The 16,663-nt window shown below is 34.6% G+C and overlaps 3 pseudogenes; all 3 read right to left on the bottom strand.

The window, feature by feature from the left end:
- LOC107752395 (prolyl 4-hydroxylase subunit alpha-3-like) overlaps positions 1 to 2,041 on the bottom strand; it is a 6,601-nt pseudogene extending 4,560 nt beyond the window's left edge.
- Positions 2,042 to 5,849: 3,808 nt separating this feature from the next.
- Positions 5,850 to 6,458, bottom strand: LOC107752390 (uncharacterized; annotated as a pseudogene).
- Positions 6,459 to 6,685: 227 nt separating this feature from the next.
- On the bottom strand, positions 6,686 to 15,937 carry LOC107752389 (olfactory receptor 4N2-like; annotated as a pseudogene).
- Between the last annotated feature and the right edge of the window lie 726 nt (positions 15,938 to 16,663).

Raw genomic sequence — 16,663 nt, 5'->3', positions numbered from 1 at the left:
GGATGAAGTGCTTCTTATTCTTACCCAAAAATGCAAAATGGAAGAAAGAGTTAAAACTAAACACAATCTTGCTACTCAAGCTGTGTATGAACATTTTATATATATTATTAATTTGCTATTTTTTCCATTTTGCATTTACTTGTACTTTTACTTTCAATACTTAAGTACGTTTAAGATTTATAAAATACTTTTCACAAGTATTTTTTTATTTATTTACAATAAATATCACATACTTTAAGACTTTTACACAAGTAATATTCTAAATGGTGACTTCAACTTACCAAAGTCATTTTCTGGTAGGATATCTGTACTTTTACTTGAGTATGGCTTTCAGGGACTTTATACACCACTGGTTGTATGATTAAATATGCCTGGAAGAGGAGGAAAAGCACACACAATTTTGTGTCTCTCTTGAGAAACTGGCTTCATACAGACACTTTGAAGAGTCTATCCATGTTGAGCTGGCCAGTAACTGGCATACATCATTTGTTTAAGCAGTAAGATGAAAAGTGGGTGAAAAATGTATTGTTCAAAAATGAATTGTTCAAAAGAGGACAAATTAGAAAATGGATAAACTCCAGAGATAAACTCATCTAAGAAATGGCAACAAGTGAGAGTTCTAGTCTTTGCCAACCATTTCCCCTCAATCCAAAAATGATCCAAGACTTAGTAACATTCCAGTTATGGTCCAAATTCACTCACTCTTGCTTGTATTTTATATCAAAGCAAGCATACTGCACCATCAATGATGCCTTGTTTAATTTTCAATAAATTACTTCCACATCTTGGCAAAATACTCATTGCATATCCAATTCTGTATGGTTCCACATAAAGGCACTCACCCCTGGAACAGCATATTCTCTGATGCTTTTAGCTACAGCTCGGGTGACAAAGATATGGAAGAGCACAACATAAGGGTGCAGGCTGATTAGCTCTCATTTAATTGGTTGCAGACGTAGACCAGGGTTTCCATTGGTGAAATAGTCACAGAACAACCTAGGGTTCTCAAAATGTTTTGGCTGCAAAAAGAAAGTGCATTATTATTATCATTGTTGTTGTTGTTGTTGTTGTTGTTGTTGTTGTTGTACAGACAAGTATCAAGTTTACACCATTGGTTGAGCCAATGTTGTCATTGTCCAACATGACTGAAGAGCCAAAGCAAACAGACTGAAATTCTATTTGGTGCCACTAGTCGTGCAGAAATTACACACTTAAAGCAGGTTGTTATTTCATGTGACCTTTTTCGATCTAAACCTGGCATAATTCACTTTTGTACATTGCTGTGCAACTTTCTTCAGGCTGTCATGAGAGGAATTCTACCAAGCTTCACAGAGGATTTGCCATAACTTTTGACTTTTGCTGCTTTTTGTACTTACTCTTTTTATGATAGGAATCATATGAAGTTATTTAGGGGAAGTTTAGTGGAATGTTGCAATTGCAATGATTCTTGAAATTACTTCTGAGTGGCAATGTCTGAATACTTTTCTTTTGCTAACATATGTGCTAATATTTAATATTTGTGTAGCTTATAATACTTCTAACAACAGATGGTATTGAATAGCAAGATATAGCCTCTGTTGAACAGTGAACACCACATTGTTTGAATCACAAGCTGCGGAGCATAGTGTGGAATGATACCTGAGAACCTTTTGTTTGACACAGCTTCTCATAGACATTCCTGGTTCTCAGATAGGTGGAGTCGGGCCTTTTCAAATCCAAGCTTTGCTTAGTAACAGGCGGACTTTCATCAAGGAGCTTCTCATACTTATCCACATTGAAATGTACCCTACTGTTCATATGAACTAGAAAACATGATAGAAATTGCACTGTGATGGAATATGATAGAGAACTTTACATATAGATTATATTTAAATTAATCTTTATTTATTCATTAAAAATAAATGGATCTGTTTGGCCAAATATTTTTTTCTCACTGTCTCACATATTGCTGTCGGCTGATAGTAGACTGCAGAGGTTTACCATGAAGCAATAGTTCCTGGGAGAGACTGAGGGCGTAAGATATGTTTCCAGTCTAAAAAACATTGAAAATAATTTACAAGCGTAAATTCTTCACTAGATTGCAAAATGCATCCATAAAAATGAGAATCTTTGGCCCTGTTTATACCTAATATTAAAATCCATTAAGTGATCCAATCACAAGTAGTCAGCCAAGACATCTGTTTACATCTGCTTGTAAAATGCATCTCCTGTGAGCCCAGATTTTGAGAGTTTGATTTTTTAAATTTGTTTTTATTTTTATATTTTCAATTTTCATTTTCATTTTAGTAAAAGTAATTTCTTTAAAATAGTTTTAGTAATTTTGTTGTGTCTTTTTGTCATTATTATTATTATTATTATTATTATTATTATTATCTGTCTATATAGTTTAGTACATCAAGTTGAACTAAATGAAAAAGAGAAATGTTGCTTTGGTAACTAGATTAAAATGGTTATAAAATTGTTATAAAATAGATATAAAAGGTTTTTTATATTTGATTTAATTTCAGTTAACATTCATTTAATTTCCATCTTCAATGGAAGTAGGGGAGAGTGGGGTAAGTTGACCCACCCCCTGTTTCTTGGCAACTGTACACTTTTACTATCATGTGACCATGTATTTTGGAACCACCCATCATTTCTGCCAGACTGTGAAAAGGAGAAACATATGGGGGGAATGGAAGGCACCCATTTACTTTAAACGGGTCATATGATGCTGCTAAAAAGAACATTATTTTGTGTATTTGGTGTAATGAAATGTGTTTATGCGGTTTAAAGTTAAAAAAACACATTATTTTCCACATACTGTACATTATTGTTTCTCCTCTATGTTCCATTGACCTAGTTTCTGTCTCCCCTTGATTGTGTCATTATGTTCAGGTGTGTCTTGTCAATTATCCTCCCCATATAAGTTGTATTCAGTGCAGTGTTTCTTTGTCCATTCTCGTCAACATGTCCGTGTTTCTTATGCCTTCCTGTTGTGGATTACCATGTGTGGATAATATTGAAGCCTTTTACTTTCATCTTCGTGCGAGTTCATTCTACACAGAACCGTGACAGTGATATTACTGGTTTCGTTTATCATATATACATATTTTGTAGTTTATTTGATAGGGACCGTGTACAAGTGCACCAAATCCTTCTCTGATAATTTTCATCGGATTATAATCAGATATGTCTTTCTACCTGTAGTCCCTAATGGCCAACAAACGCTCTGTTTAGTTTGTTTTTAGGAAGGCTACAACTTTACTGTTCAACATATTGTTTCAGAAATGCAAACAATTAAATATTACCACTAACCCGGGGCAAACTGAGCCATGGGAACACTTTTTTTTATAAGAAGCCATATTTTTAGAACCCTTTGTCATAGATACATAATGATCATTTAAAATGATAGGAATACTTTCATTAGGATATGATATAGGATAGATACTTTCATTGTACTTCTGCATCATTTTAACTTATCTTGAGGACCGCATAAGTAAAAATGGCTAATCTTACCCCACTCTCCCCTATAAGTATTAGACATTTAATTTAATATTTTACAGCATAAATCTATATTATATACTAATAAACAAATCATTTAGAACATTTATATTATTTTTTAACTATTTTATAGGCCTGCTGTTAATATGGTTTTAATAAAATATGATGTGTTATAGATTACTAGTATCAAGACAAGTGATTATAATGGGAAATATATATAATTAGAAGAATTAAAGTGTGACAAACTGCTAAATATTCTATATGATGATTTACCTGCTGGCTTGCTGGAGCTTTGTATTCATGTTTGCAATGTTGAACTGCCTTTAGCAGTTCTCTCTGTGTCTGTCTTCTTTTTTGCGAAGGCATTTTTTTTGTCTACAAAGTATGTCAACAACAGCGAATTTTGTGTTATTTATATTAGAAATGTTTGGGTACAATAATTTGATTAGACATTCTAATTCTAAGAACATGGATATTTTGTTATTATCACTTTTAAAAGACCGAGAGCAAATCATTACCGACAAAAATGCAAAAACAAACTACCAAATTACTAATTAAGCGAATCATCCACTGACTGTAATGTGTAATGCATCTACCTGTTAAGTTAATGCAACGACATTGGGAACTGTGGTCTCCACTCCAGAGAGCAGCACACAGATCATGAGAAATGCTGCGGAGCGGGCGGGAAAACACGGAGCGGATTGGGGGGGCGGGGGATTGGTGGGCAACTCAGCTGATGAGGGCAAAGGGGCAGTGGCTCTAGCCACCGGGCCACCCCCCTGTTCACGGCCCTGTTGTAGAAACTTTACAAAGCGTATTATTATAGACAAATAAATATCATGGCATCACAAAGAAACGTTTATAAAGAACTTTTAAATTATTAATCTTACTGAAATGAAACAGAAACCCGTTTTTAACTGATCGACAGAAAAATTGAGTCACAAACATGTGGAGTCAGATATCCTGGTGATGGAAACAGAGTCATTGTGATTCTCCCTGGGTTTAGGTCTGGTCTGTGATCTTTGCTACTTACCCATGTCATTTGTTCATGTCCCATAAGGCTTTTCCCCCTACACATATGTTAATATTTTTTTAAATGCAACATTTCACACTTGCAACATTTCGAAATTGTACTAGCACTGCTGTAAAGCTTGGGTAATGAGGCCCTGAATCAATGCTTTTGATGGTCTAACTTCCACATTGAGGTACCAAAGTTATACTGTGTGAATTACCAACCCAGTATAAAGATCTTCCTCAAAAACTGAATGTGAAGTCCAATGAACAACCAATAGTATTCCTGCTGCTTTCTTGCCACTGTATTCCATTACTCCAAAGTTATGGAACAGCTGGAACATTTTATAAGAGAGTCATTGTGCAGTGAAGGATTGATACTGCTATAATGACTGCCTGTTGTCTAAAGAAGTACTTTGAATAAGCAAACCTCAGAAATGTAGCTCCCACAATATATCTGCCCTAAAATATAAACTCATAAGGAACACAAGAATTGAAACTGCAATTATACACTCTGCTAAAACTTAAACTTGTTGACAGAATCATTTTCAAACAAAGTAAAGCAGAGAACTTTAGATGATAACAATTTAATTTAATTTAACATTAACATTACTATGCGTTCTGCCTCTTTTAGTTAAAGAGTTTTTATTATATAGCCTATTTATATACCATATCATTAATAATCTGCAGTCTATGTTAACTTTTTTATAGACTATTACAGAAACTATTTAACTACAGTGTAACATGTCTAACCGTTTTCAGTCATAAGATGGAGCCATTTAGCTGTGCTTTCTTGCATTCATATAAAAAGACTGTATGCTGATTTAAATACTAGGCCTGTGTTTAATATGGAAAATAAATGCATTGAGTTGTCAAACTGTGATAACTGAAATTTACAAAAAGGTTACAAATCCAGTTTATGTTCTAGTTCCATTTTTAATATGCCACAAATGTACATGCCACACTCATTATGCTTTATACAGCTTTTGCTACTCTAATAAAATATGCGCTAACACTTTATTTTAAGGTGTCCTTGTTACACATGTTACATGTACTTACTTTTATAATAAAAATTAATTATGCATAATTAAATGCAAGTAATCCTAAACCAAACCATAATCCTAACCCTAACAATATAGTGAGTGCATGTAGTTAATTAGTATTACTCAGTACTTAAGTGTATAATTATACTGTAACAAGGACACCTAAAAATAAAGTGTAACCAAATATGCTTATTCTCCCATATTCACTTTGATTATGATGCTGCTATAATGTTCCTGGTTGTTTGTGATTGTTTAATTATTTATTTTTGTTATTTAAAATTCAGACACAAAATAAAGATTTTTTTTTTATTCTTAAAATAATTTCTTAATAGAAATCTGCATCAGCAAATCTTGTGCACAAAATGCACAATATTTCAAAGCAGTGAAAAATCTTTCATCCCGCAATCCATATTCAAGTGGACAGAAGCACTGCAGGACCAGCATAAACACAATATAATCAAAATAGGCTACCTAACTTCCGTGTATATGGAAATATCAACATTTAACAAGGCCTGCTCAAATAGACACCAAAGCTGAATGAGTGGAGGCAACAACTGTTTTTAAGCCTTTTACAGCTGATTTACTATTATTCGAGCTTGCTATTTTTGCAACATAGTATATGATTTTGACATAACAAAACAAAATAGTGCAAAACATCATAGCAAAGAACTGTAAAAGAAGAGTAAAAACTGATCTCAGCTGATCCTGCCATGTGTGGACAATAAGCAATTTAACTTGACATTGAGCCTTTTTCTTATAGGCATAGAGTGGAACTGACACAACAAAGATGAAAAAGATCATAATGGGCTCCAAGGAGCAGAGAACATGGACGATGAGAATGCAGTGAATCGATCTGGACACAGTGGAGATTTGAGAGTGTTGCAGAGGCACACAGATGGCCACTTAGCGCTCCAGACTCATAGCTGTGAGGTTGAGTGGGCAAGCAAAGCTTAGTACTTCCAAATATGTGACAACTTGTCAGAGTGGGGAGAGAGGACCCAAATGCAAAGGTGCAGTTAACAGGGTTTATTCAGTTCCAAAAAACAACTTAGGCAGTCTGCCGTCCTAATAGACTGAAAGGGAAGATGCAGGACGCAGAACTGGAGTAACTTAGGAGATATGGCTTGGAAACACAGGATAGTCACCAGTCACAGACGAACTTGAATTTGCAGCAGGTTGGTAATGGTGAGCGAGCAGCCCCAGCCGAGACACAGCTCCACAGACAGCGTCCAGAATGACACACAAACGCTGGCAGCAGGGTACTGGACAGGAAACAGGTGAGATACACTCGACAAGACAGACTAGACTTAACTTGACTTGAGAGATAGACTTCTTGAACAGTAAATCAGAAATGATACCATGAACATTAAACGTCCAACAATAAACTGGCAAAGAGGCCAGAAACATGGCAACATTAAATAGCATAGGAGATGAGAACAAAGAGGAACAGGTGCAATCGCAATCGGATTGCGAACAGGTGGACCGAATGCAGGGATGAAGCAGAGAAAGAGAGAGAGCGAGAGAGTGAGAGAAAAAAGGAGGGCAACAAACCTAACTTATGACACAACTGACATAACATATTCCTAGTCACTGTAACATTGAGAAAGATTAGGATCAGGAAAATATTGGTTATAACAAACAGCCAGTCACAAAGGAAGGTGTAGGTGAAAAATATATAACGCATCTTGGTGCAGTCTTAAAAAAAAATAATAATAATAATAATAAATAATAATAATAATTTCAGTACATTATTTACATAAAGAAAGAATACCAACAATGTTGCTGCTATAATTACTTTTTCCCTGCCTTGTGGAATTGAGAAGTTTTTGCTAGTGTGATTAGTTGATCTGTTTTGTACCATCATTTAAAATTCGCAGATATCAGTGCAATTTCAAATCTCTTATATCATCAGGAAACATGGTGTTAGCTTTCACTGTTATGCTGATGATACTCAGCTCTACATTTCTTCACGGCCTGACGAAACATACCATTTCACAAAACTAACGGAATACATAGTTAATATATTCCTACTGCTAAATTCTTTAAAAACAGAGGTGTTAATTATTGGACCAAAAACCTCCACATGTAATAACCTAGAACACTGTCTAACACTTGATGGCTGCTTTGCCAGGTCTTCATCGTCAGTTAACAACCTAGGTGTGCTATTTGATAGCAATCTTTCATTTGAAAGCCACATTTCTAACATTTTCAATCTTAGATTATTAGGTTAGATTATTGTAAGATTATTGTGCTTAATAAATAAACTACAGCTGGCCCAAAATGCAGCAGCTAGAGTTCTTACTAGAACCAGGAAGTATGACCATTAACCCGGTTCTGTCAACACTGCACTGGCTCTGTCACTGTAGCCACCAAGATCCAGTCCATTTCCAGTTCAGATGGTCACCGTAGTCACCCAGACCCAGTCTGTATCCAGACCAGATGGTGGATGAGCACCTACAACCACAACAGCCCTAAATGGCAGCGGAGACCATGACAACGAGATGAGCCCTAGAAACAGATAACCTGTGAAGACATCGTCAACTAGATGGCCATTGGCTCAAATCCTCAGCAAAGACCACGAGAACCAGATGAGTTCTCTTCACAGACCCCGTGGCCAGCTTTGACTCCTTCACCATGTGATGTAGGCTATTCTGACTTGTCATGCAGCCTGGAATTAAACCACGCCATGTTGGTTTTGTATAGCCAGAGGAGTGAATTGGCCCCTCGACAGAACCTGGTTTCTCTTTCTGCGTTTCTGTCACAGATGGAGTTTGGGTTCCTTACCAGTCACCTTTTGGCTTGCTTACTTGGGGACATTTAATAATGGGCAATATTGTCTATTTGATTGCACAGACAGTATTGGAAGAGAAGAGAACTGAGCTGGACGATGACTTCACTGAATCAATGATGAACTGACTTTTACTAAAAAAAAAAAAAGACTGTTTACTTTTGTCCAATTTTTAGAGATGCTTTAAATCAGAATTTAACTTTGAAGTTAGTTAATAAAATTGAAGTTAGTTAATAAAAAATACAACTGTTCGTTGTTTTTCATGTGAGCTCAGGTACAATAAATAATGTTAGAAACAACTTTTAATTTTACTAATGTATTAGTAAATGAACTAAGATTAATAAATGATTTATAATTATTATTCGTTGTTAGTTTATGTTAACTAATGTTACTAATGTCAATGAAGCCTTATTGTAAAGTGTTACCAAAAATGCAAAAAGAATCACAAAATTGTTCTGTTCTTAACTTACTCAACATTTTATTGATTTAATTGTTTATTAAGGTAAGCGAGTAAATATTTAATTATTGACCAGAGAAAATATTCCAAGCTCAAGAAAACCACACATTGGCGTTAACTAGCAAGTTTAGAAAATGGATCCGCAGAAATTAAATCATAGGGTATCACAGGATGCAAAACTCAAGATCTGATTAGAAATGTTGCTCCAAAATAGTTATGTCAAACAACTAGTCATTAGTTTATTGTTAAAAATAGTCTAGCATCATTACAGCATAACATTCCTTAGTCTGTGTTAAAGCTTAACATGTTCAAATGTACATTTATATTAATATTGGGGGACTCACACAATGTGTGTCTCTTCAGATTTTTTTTTTTTTTTTTTTTTTTTAATGTGTCATCACTACCATAGTCCTGCTTTCATATAATGACCTGGAATGGTAATGGCTTGCTGGAATAATAAGGTTAAATGGTGATTGCTGGTTATTAAATACAGTATTAGCAGGTTATTATATCTAATAAAGTTAATAAATGTGTGTCACTTCAGATTATTTTCAAATGTGTCTCTCGGCAGAGGTAATATAGTTATTTGGAGGAGCATCTGGTACAGAAATGGTAACTAAGGAGAGATGTAACATGAGACTACTCATTGTTGCTTGTTACCTTTGTCAGTTAACCCAAAGCAGGATGAAAACATGTTTATTTCATGACTCTGTGCTTTAATTAGGCCCAAGGGACGCAATCTAACTGTCATAACGCTTCTAATAAGCACAAACTATTATTGTTTTTTATGTGTGGTCAATAAACATTTGCTCTCTGTATTGGCCCAATCATATCATATGTTAAATAAACAAATACATTACATAATACAGTTTTAACAAATAAATCACATAGTAACAATTAATTCTTGATTTGTTTATATATTTATTTATGTATTTATATTTATATGTTGATTTTCATTTATTTTTGTTTCTTGTATTTTATTTACACTGTTTATTTTTTCCCAATAAAGGGGCAATTACTGGTAATTACAATGTCTCCCAAACTTGTCCTGAATGCACCACATTTTGGATGTCCTTTTATTTATTTCCTGAAATCAGTGCTTTTTTTAAAAGGTTATGTTTCATGTAGAATACACAGAAGTATTTAAATGAAAATATGACACCATAAAGCACAGGAAGCATATACAGATGGAATATAGCACAAATACTAGTATTTTTAAGGAAATTAGTAGTCAGTACCTACATACTGGCTGTATACTTACATTACACACTAAAATTATGTACTTTGCTGGTGATAGCACATACATTTCAGAATGTAGCAAGGAACATTCACATTAGAAACAGCTTCTTAATACCACAGACACTGTTGTTGTGTATTTGCATATACAGTAAACATTAGATTCTAGCCTTATTTTCTACCATAAAAACATTATAACTTGTATTTTTATTATCTACCATAAAATCATTATAACTTGTCTTTTACTTTTTGATACCTGTCACAAACAAGGTGTATGGGCAATAGCTATGAGGGTTGAAAAGCATGCATGGATGTAAACTGCAGAAATGTCATGGCACATTTAGCATATTGTTTGCTATGTGCTATTAACATCAATCTCAAATGGAGTTACGAGGTTTTTGACCAGCGAATGACAGAAATCTGTTTTGGTTTTTTTGTCCGTCATTAGAACGGCCGCATCTGAGGCAGCAAAGTGACAGGGACATGATGTGTAGCCAAGTATGGTGTCCCATACTCGGAATCTGTGCTCTGCATTTAACCCATCCAAGTGCACACACACACACACACACACACACACACTGTGAACACACACCCGGAGCAGTGGGCAGCCATGTGCTGTGGCGCCCCGGGAGCAGCTGGGGGTTCTGTGCCTTGCTCAAAGGTCTCAATGCAGTCGGTGGAAGAGAGCGCTGGTCATTCACTCCCCCCACCTACAATCCCTGCTGGTACCGGGTATCGAACCCACGACCTTTGGGTTACAAGTCTTATAAAGTGCATCGCATTACACTTTCATCAGCTTACAGGTTATAAAGTTTATTGTAGCTACTGTATATGGGTGCTCAGTTTTTCTTGTTGTTACTTTTGGTAAAAACTTCGTGAAAGATGATGCACTATGTAGGATATTTAAAACAGTAAGTTATATTGCCTACAACTAGATGGCGGGCAAATGCTATACTAAGACTCTTCTCCACTCTTCAAATACAAAAAAAATAAATAGCCTTAATAGACTACTGTTTCAATACTGTTTCAATACAATACTGTTTCTTGATTGAAGAAAACGCTGTACTTATTCAAACATCAGTTCTGTATTTACCCTTGTATTGCAAACAAGCAGAGATCTGTCTCCAAACTGTGCGCGGCACTTCATTCTGAATGGAGGCAGGGGTGGAGTTTTAAGGTTTCGCCGACAGTTTGATGATCCAATGGCATTACGAGGTTTAGTCACAAGCTCTTTTAAATGCTTTTCATTAGTTAAATATTTGTAAAAACCCACAAACAGACGTAAAGATGACCAATAGCACTGATAAAAAAAAGACGAAATATAGGGACAAGAAATTTCAGGCCGACAGCGACAATATGTAGCATGTATGTTTATTTATATATTTATTTATTTTAATTCGATAATATTCCACGGCACACTAGTGGTTGGGAAACACTGTACTACGATATGGAATGTGCTCATTTTAATCTAACATGTAAGAGTAATACATTTATGTGTATGAATAGGATATGTATTTACAGCAACATTATTTTCTAAAATGCAAAGTATCTATTTTAAATTTCCTTCAAACAGTCTAGCATATAAATTTGATGGTTGTGTGGAATATATTTTATATTACTTCAAAAAAAAGCATGCAGTACACACATTGCAGTGTAGCAGATGACAATGAGCATCATGAATGTCAGATTTGGTTTTACTTGATAACAGCCTCCATATCTACATAGAAAACCAGACTGTGCTCACATTTTCACAAATATACTTTTAGATCATGTACGTTATACACTACAGTTCAAACGTTTAGGGTAAGTAAGTTCTTTAAGTTTTTAAGAAATTAACACTTTTATTATGCAAGTATGCATGAAATTGACAGTAAAAGTGACAAAGGTAAAGACATTTATAAAGTTACAAAAGATTTCTGTTTTTATGCTTTTGAACTTTATATTCATCAAAGAATCATAAAAAAATATATCATGGTTAACACAAAAGATTTTAAGCAGCACAACTGTTTCCAACATTAATAAGAAATGTTTCTTGAGCATTAAATCACCATATTAGAATGATTTCTGATGGATCATGCAACACTGAAGACTGAAGTAATGGCGGCTGAAAATTCAGAGAAGTAAATTCCATTTTAAAATATATTAAAATAAAAGCAGTTATTTTAATATTATGATATATCACAATATTACAGTTTTTACTGTATTTTTTATCAAGATTGGGTAAATGTAAAGTCTTTCAAAAACATAAAAAATCTTACCAACCTCAAACTTTTGAATGTTTGTGCAACTGTAGGCCAAATTATATATTATTATTCATATATTAATAATACTATATAATAATGATAATAATAATAATTATTATTATTATTATTATTATTCATTTGTCCGACATTAACTTTCTTACAATGCAATTCTGAATTTTCACAGAATTGTATATATTTTCATTCTCAAAGATTCTCAACCTGCTTTTATAGCAAATAATGCACATCATTATTATTTAGCTTTACATTTTTTAAAATATATTTTCAATCCGAACATAGATAGATAGACAGACAGACAGACAGATAGATAGATAGATAGATAGATAGATAGATAGATAGATAGATATAGATTACAGAATTTACATTGATTTTAAATGCTTGATCTGTCACTCTCACAAAAGCAGTAAAAAAACAAACCTGTTGTTCTTGCACTGTTATTTAATTATTTTGACTTCTTTATGTGGGTCCATACGTGCACCATAACAAGACATTGCTTTCTTCATATAGCTTCTGAGGCTCTCATCTCTAAGCCCACACTCTAAAAAAAAGATGGTTCTTTAAAGTTTCTTTACATCCAGTAATGGTTTTATTTAGAACCTGAAATGGTTCTTTGTGTTAGAGTTTAGGGTTCTTTATTCCCGCCCTTTTGTTTTTCAAATCTGTAACTGACAAAGCAACTCATTACTGATTTTCTGGAGTTCAGTGATCTAACTACAGACTGTCAACACACTCTCAACAGGTAAATTATTTCATTCTTAAAATTTAAATACAAATTTAACTTTAAAAATGTAACTGGCTTCCAAACAAACATGTTCTTATCTCCTTTTTTTTTGGTCGCATATAAGTGTGTGCAGCTCTGCTAAGCTGTGGAAACGTCTCTCCTCTTCTCCACTAAGTAAAAGAGACAATGAATTTATAATTCATATTGTTAGATATTTTTAATTATTACTTGGGTTTATGTATAAACATGCCCAGTCACAATAAATATTAAAACTATCCCATGACTTTATATCACTTTTTTCTTTTAAGATTGTGAAGGGCTCACATACTGTCCATTTTTGCTTTTGGTCTTCATAAACATAATTGTTTTTACACAAACACATGGACACACTCTAAACTCAATTGTGTATTTCAGATGTGTCACATCCCACAACCTCATCATCTGCAGAGAAAAACTGCCACTTAATCACACCAAAATGATGGACTTTAAGGTATCATATTGATTGGATTGTGAATGTTTCACTGGAACTTGAATCTATTTTTTGTTCTTATTTTGTGTTTTACTACTTTATGTATTTATTCATGTTCAATGTCAATTGTCATTCATTAATGTATTCAGCTAATAACTGTTGTTAAGAGCACTGATAATTTTGCATGTCAATAAAAACATAATTCACACAACATGCTGCTGTTGTGGTTATTGTTGGATTTTCTGGAGCTCAGCCATCCAACAACACAGACTGTCAACACACTCTCAACAGGTAAATCATTTCTTTCTTAAAATGTCTATAAATTCGAACTTTCCTATGTATTTTCTCTTTTTAGTTTAAGAGAACATGCAAGTGTGACCAGCTCTAGGTAAGGATGGATACTCTCCTCAACAAAGATATTGAATTTTTGGTCCATTTTGTTAGATATTTTTTTTATTACTAGGGTTTATGCATAAACATACCCAGTTATCCCTTGAATTTATATTACTTTTTCCTTTTAATATTGTGAAGTGCTCACATACTACTTTTGACCTTCATAAACAATTGTTTTCACATAAACAAATGAAAGGAGACACATTGTAAGTCTAAACGAGTTCACTGGAGCTTGGTCTTCAGTACACTATTTTATGTTCTATTTTGTTCTGTTTCTTTAAGCATTTATTTATGTTCAATGTCCATTGTCATTCATTAATGTATTCTGCTATTAACTGTTGTTAGAACACTACAATTGCTACAATTTCACGTCATTAAAAAGGTGCCTAATTGACACGTTGTTGTTGCTGTTGTTGATTTTATGTAAAACCCTAATAGACACTTCAAGATATTATAAGACCAGGCAGATAGAGGGGTAAAAAAACAATATTAATAAATAATATATAATAATACTAATATTAATGACATTAACATAGTAATATTAATGAAAAGCTATCATTAAAAAGGTTATTTATAAAACCAATAAGGTCCTATATAGCATTTTCAAAACATGGTTCTATATGGAACCCTATATAAAAGGTTCTATTTAGCACTAAAAAGGGTTCTGCTATTGTTACAAGCCGAAGAAACCTTTTCTGGTACTGTTTAGAACCCTTTTTCTTTAGAGTGCATAAATGAGTGGGCTCAGAAAGCAGGGAAGCAGGATGAAGCAGAAATAATAGATAAAAGATATATCTGCTTGAGACAAGTTTACACGCTGGAAAAGTAAGAATTCTGCAACAGGCTGGGAGAAGGCCATCACACTAAGGAGCAGCTGGAACCCATGAAGCAGCACTGTGTGCAGAGCCTTCCTCACTGACACCCGGTCCTGCCGCATCCGGCAGGATCCGAATGTACGTGAAGAGGATAACCACAGCGACCACTGCAAAGAAGATCCCGTTGAGGCTCACTTTGAACAGAGCCTGAATGTGAGAAGCACTGAGCACAGTGGTTTTGCAGAGCACAGGTGTTGAATGGATGTCTACATTGGGCTTGAGTCGCATCAAGACAAAGTCAACGGTGGGCAGGATGCAACTGATGATCCACATGCTTAGAATGATGATCCAAATCCTTTCAGATCTCCAGATGGCAGGACGGTGAAGAGGGTAGAAAATAGCCATGTAGCGCTCCAATGACATAGTGGAAAGGATGAGTGGGGTGTTTAGGTAGCTTTAGCTTTTTAGCTTTATGTAGCTGGGGTGTTTTAGGTAGTTTAAGAAGGTAGCAGTGGACACAAACAGCAGTGGAACACAGAAGACGATTGCAAATTGCACACCACCCATTGCTAGCAAGAAAAGGGATACGGAGGAGAGCAGCTGCAGGGTGTCGTTGATTAGCATGTAGGTGAAGAGGATATAACGGGAGCTGTCAAAGAACTGCCTGTGAGATGCAAAGGTGTACAGCGTCAGGAGGATGAAGAACAGGAAGGCAATGAAGAACGGAATCACCACACACACCTTCACAATGACAGAGAGGTTAATGCTGGATGTCGTGTTGCCTGGGAGGTCTGTCAGATTCTGCATGGTTTCAAGCACTCTGCAGAGCTGCTGATGTTACAAAGGCTGAAAGGAAGTTTGCAAAAGAAAATGTACTTAGTCTGGAATGTAGTAAATGAGAACAATATAGAATAGCAGTAGTTATCTCAAACATCTAATGTAATGTTCACTGGATTATTAATAGGAGATTCTGCATCTGATCTGATTTCCATTCCATAAACTTTACACTTGTTCACTCACCACACTGCCTCTGTTGGAAGAGAAATTAAAAGATAATTAGATGGGCAGCCCACTTTTGTACTGCTGAAGATTTGCTTCGTGACAAAGGAATGGGATTTGTTTTCACGAAGGATGGATTAATTTCACGCTATGGACGCAAAGCATCGTTATAGCAATTAACAAACGAACAATCCAAACAAAACAAATCGAGTTGGCTGTAACTTGAAGGATTGTTTGTGAATCAATAGGCAATGTGCTTTTGCAAAATTATTGATAACAATCATATGTATATACTTAAAAAAAATTATCCATATATTGTATACAAGATTTCTTCATCTGGTTAACAAGACCCTATATCAAAACTGTCTTAAAAAAAATAATTACTTGAAACTTTTTATTTTTCAATTTATTAAATAAGTTATAAGTTATATGTCAATAAATTATTAAATGTATTAAGTTGCATGTAATAAAGACATTTTGTAGTAAAGTATTTTTCTTTTTTAACGAATCTGTTATATAAGTTGTCAAATATTCACTGCTGGATAAGCACATTCAGAATGTTTGTATGTTTCTTATGGCTAGTCATTAACAGAGCTATCAATTATTGACTATGAACTGTGGTGCTCTGCCTTATTTGACCATTTTGTTTGGTCTGCAGTGCGGTAGAAAAAGCTGAACTCAGAGACAAAAGTACATTGGCAGCTTGATCTGCAGTGTCATATGCGTCACTCATAAGGGCAATGAGACACGTAGCTCACAGCTGCTTGTTTTATGGAGTGCACTGACCTTAAATATGGAGGGAAGAGGGAAACATCGAGCGGCAAAGAGCAAACAACAAGCTTTATGATAAAGAAGATCTGGAGCATTAAGGGGGGTTGAAATTCTGCATATCCCTGTCTGCATGATTTAGGTCAACAACAAGAATTGCTGCTGCTCTCCAACTATTTAATTGGCTGGAATTTATGTTAATATTAAACTTTGTTATAG

Source organism: Sinocyclocheilus rhinocerous, unplaced genomic scaffold (assembly GCF_001515625.1).
Source record: "Sinocyclocheilus rhinocerous isolate Xijiao unplaced genomic scaffold, SAMN03320098_v1.1 scaffold1613, whole genome shotgun sequence".
In the NCBI taxonomy this organism is placed as follows: domain Eukaryota; kingdom Metazoa; phylum Chordata; class Actinopteri; order Cypriniformes; family Cyprinidae; genus Sinocyclocheilus; species Sinocyclocheilus rhinocerous.
The sequence above is the reverse complement of the archived record's forward strand: the minus strand, read 5'-3'. Positions and strand labels throughout refer to the sequence as shown.